The 4,097-nt window shown below is 57.6% G+C and overlaps 1 long non-coding RNA gene across 1 annotated transcript in view; it reads right to left on the bottom strand.

Annotated features, from left to right (window-relative positions):
• Positions 1–2,067, bottom strand: part of LOC121042284 (uncharacterized) — a 5,588-nt gene extending 3,521 nt beyond the window's left edge. The window contains exons 1-3 of the long non-coding RNA XR_005796078.1: positions 1,269–2,067; positions 343–780; positions 96–181 (exon numbers count right to left, since the gene is read on the bottom strand). This is a non-coding gene — a long non-coding RNA (uncharacterized LOC121042284). The remainder of the gene's footprint in view (positions 1–95; positions 182–342; positions 781–1,268) is intronic.
• Between the last annotated feature and the right edge of the window lie 2,030 nt (positions 2,068–4,097).

Genomic DNA, 4,097 nt, shown 5'->3' with positions numbered 1-4,097 from the left:
CCCGTCCCCAGCACCTGCGGCCTCCTCCTAACCCAGCCGGGGTCCCCCAACCCCCGTGCCCGTGGCCTCCTCCTAACCCAGCTGGGGTCCCCTACCTCTGCGCCCAGGATGTCCTCTGGCCTCCGGGGTCCCCTTCCTCCTCGGCCTCTTCCGGCTGCCTTGCAGGCTTGCAGCCCGGGGCCTGCAGGGAGGGAGCGGAGACCCTGCGGTTCGGCAGCATGTGCTACACCTGTGGCCTCGGCTCCCTGAACAGGAAGGTGGAGGCCCAGGTGAGGGTAGGAGGCCTGCAAGCTCTCAAAGCTGTTGGAAGGGAGCCGGTGCGGCAGGGAACTTTCTAGGTACCTTGGGATCCCTCAGGGAGGTAGGAAGAGTGCAGGGCAAGAGCTGAGTCTCCGGGGAGATCCCCGGGCCCCACCTGAGAGAAGGAAACACCCGGATTGGGGCGCCTCAAGTGCACTCAATCCAACCTGCCGCCCCGCGTCGTCGGTGGAGGGACGGAGTCGGGGCCCGGCTGCCCGGCCGGCCCTCGCTCAGGCTCTGCCTCCACTTCCCCGAGGCCCGGCCCGCCAGCGCGCCGGAAATTTCCGTCATTTGAGCCGGTCGCTCCCCCCGGGCAGGGCATTCTCACCCAAGAAGTCGTGCGGAGTATCAGTTCAGTTTCCTGAGAGTGGTCACTCACGAGCCACTGTGGGCCACCGCTGTCCGGGAAGGGTCACTGTGTCCAAAGACCTAGGCTTCAGCCGCGTCCGGGCGGAGCTGGGAGCCGGGGATGGGTTTCTACTAGAAAGGAGAAACCAGAGCAGCTGGCTGGTGGAGGGCGGGAGGAAGGCAGGGAGAGCCAGGTGCAGGGAGCGGGGTGCCATGGGGGGCACCCCCCCAGGTGTCTCGCACCACGATCTTGGGCGGGGCCCTTGGAGAGTCAGCGTCCCCAGCCCCCAGCCCTCACTGCCGGGAACAGAGAGGGTCAAATGACGCCAGGTCGTAGCACCGCGAGGGGCCGGAAGACAGAGGTGCCAGCCCCCATGTCCCAGGGCACGCTGGGCGGGGCCAGAGCTGGGGCTACAAACCCTGTCCCCAGTCCCAGAGTCTGCTGGTGGCTACCAGGGTCCCCAGCTGGCCCCTCACTGCCTCAAAGAAACCCCCTGGCAGCTGTCACCATGGTTTGGTGAGGGGCCAAATGAATGGCTGCCCTTTGAGCAAAAATGCTCAGAAATGGCCCATCTAGAGAGCCCTCCCTCTGCCCCCAGGTCCCAAACATCGGTCCTCACATTTGTTGACGGGACAGCAGCACCGTCGCCCGGGTGAGAGGGTCCGGTCCCTCGGGCACAGCACACAGCCTCCCAGAGCGCTCAGTGCAAAAACCCTCGGGGACTAGAAGAACGACGCTCACTCTCACGTTCAGCCGCTGCTTGACGCGCCTTGTGTGAATTAACCCACTCAGTCCTCACTGTGAGCCCCCCATTTTACAGAGGAGGAAACTGAGGCACAGAGAGGTTCAGGGACGTGTCAGAATCCTCACAGCTGACACCGGCCGAGGCAGGATCCGACCCCGGACCTGCTGATGCCAAGGTGCCCGGCGTTTCGTGGGCGCACCAGCTGGCCCCCCCCGGCCGCACCGGAGACGGTTCCGGTGAGGTGCTCACTGTCCACGCCACGTCGTCTGGCAAAGTCGGACTAGAGGAGGTGGCGGGAGGCCGGTCCCCTTCCCAGCTTGGCGACTAACCTTCCGCCCAGCCCCGAGCACTGCACTTGGAGGCCGTCCGGATCTCAGCTCCCAGCTGCGAAATGGGGGTGGGTGGGGGGGGGGGGGGGGCAGGTCCAAGGGTGCCCTCAGCTCCTCCGTGAAAACGTCCCCAGTAAATCAAGAGTTCTCCCGCAGCATGATGCGGTTGTCTGCTCGGGTCCGCGGAGACCGAATCGAGAGGAAGCTTCAGGCTTCCCAGTGGGAGAAAAGTTGTTTTGCAAGATTTTTTCAACGATGAAGAAAACTCGTCCAAAACAATGGAGGCATTTTCTTTTATTTCCAAAGGAAATGATTCAACCTAAGCAAAGGTCACTATTGAAAGAGAGGAGCTCAATCGTGTCGTAAACATCACAGATTCTGCAACTCGTCCCTGCAGGCTGGAGGGGCAGCCTGGGCTTCTGCTGTGTGCACGTGTAAGTGTGCAGGAGGTGTGTGTGCACAAACGTGTGTTCGCGTGCGTGCGTGCGTGTGCACGTGTGTGTGCGTCTGCCTGTGCGTGCGTGTGTTTTCTTCATCAGGTTTCTGCCTGAAGCTATCTTTCTTTTCAAAACTATGGTTTTCAAACCTGAATGCATTAGAATACCCTGGAGGGCTTTGAGTTTATTTATTCACTCTGAGAGAGAAGGAGAGGAGGGGAGAGGCAGAGAGAGAGAGAATCCCAACCAGGCTCCTGGGTGTCAGTGCGGAGCCCGACGTGGGGCTCGAACTCACGAACGGGAGGTCACGACCTGAGCCAAAACCAAGAGTTGGATGCGTAACCCCCTGAGCCACCCAGGCACCTCACACCCTGGAGAACTTTAAAAACCCCCAACAACTGGACCTCGCTCCCGGCAACTGGATGGGGCTCGCGCTCTGAGGTCCAGGCGTTAGCACCGTTTTCAAACAAGCCTCCCTCGCTGCTCGAATGAGTGGAGGGCCATTGTCCCGAAACACTGCTCCCCACATGTCAGCACCCAGCGTCATCGGGAGAGCGTGGCGGAGACAGATTGCGCACTAGGCTCTAATTCCGCGGGTCCAGGGTAGAGCCCAAGAGTTTCCATTTCTAAACGCAGCTAAATCCTTACCTGCACGCCGGTCGTGTGATTATTGTATCATCTTTGTATTACACGACTTAGAACAACACGCGTATTAATAAAATAATTCAGAGATATAGTTACAAAATGATTTATATATAGGCATACAATCTGTGCTTACTGCCCAAATACTGTTTTGCTAATCCTGGAATGTTATCGTTAAGGAGTGGAGACCATAACTAGAATCCAAAGACAAGAAATAATGAATACTGGGGGGGGGGGGGTGTAGAGAGAAGGAAACCCTCACGCATGGTGGGTGGGAGCAAGAGTTGGTGTGGAGTTCTCAAAAAAATTAAAACAAGAATTATCATAGGCTCTTACAATTCCATTACTGGGTATTTAGCCCAAAGCAAAGAGAGACATTAATTCAAGAAGACACATGCACCCGATGTTTGGGCAGCACGGTTTACGACGGCCGGGATGTGGAGACAGCCCAAGTGCCCGTCAGCTGATGAATGGATAAAGAAGACGTGGTGTGTATATACATACAGAAAATATTATTTAGCCAAAAAAAATGGCATCTGGCCATTGGCACCAATGTGCATGGAGCCAGATGTGTCGAATTTTTGAATCGGTACGATGCACAGCAGGCACGAACACAGCGCTGTATGTTGACTATACTTCTATCTACAAATGCACACACGCACACACAGGAAAGAAACAAAAAGCTCAAGTGAAGGCCATGATGCCCACAAGCGGACATTTTCCTCTGTTTCTTCCGGGTGCCACGCGACGTTAGAAGCCAGCTAATATTAGCTCTGATTGTGGTGATTGAAATGCCGTGCACTGGAGTCACTCTGGAGCAGCCCCGAGGCCCATGAGCCGGTCATCTCTGCAGGTGGGACAGGTAGAATTCCAGGGCAGCCGGGTTGAGATCCGCTGCTGTGAACACACACGCTCACACGCGAGCAGGCGGGAAGTCTCATTCCTGTGTCATAGCTGCGGCAGGTGCGGGTCAGAGAGACTCGGGTCCGGCGGCTCAGACGTGGGGGGCTTGAGGCTGGCATCCAGATTTCCGCTTGTCCTACGTCTTTCCTTCCACCCCGCACACAGCCCAAGCCTCACGGCCGCCAACTCGGGGTGGGGGGAGGGGTGGCCCTGAGACCTGGAGGCGACTGTGGTGACCGGTGGAGGCTGTGGCAGGAGAGCCAGTGAAGGGTAGGTGAATAAGCCAGCCTGTGGTGTGCTCTTTTGGCAAAAGGATTACTGTGAGCTGATTTTTTTTAAGAAACAAGGCGACACCGGAGAATCTCTGGAAACAAAGGAGAAGAAATTTACAT

The sequence above is a fragment of the Herpailurus yagouaroundi genome, unplaced genomic scaffold (genome assembly GCF_014898765.1).
Source record: "Herpailurus yagouaroundi ecotype Mexico unplaced genomic scaffold, PumYag 185, whole genome shotgun sequence".
In the NCBI taxonomy this organism is placed as follows: Eukaryota; Metazoa; Chordata; class Mammalia; order Carnivora; family Felidae; genus Herpailurus; species Herpailurus yagouaroundi.
The sequence above is the reverse complement of the archived record's forward strand: the minus strand, read 5'-3'. Positions and strand labels throughout refer to the sequence as shown.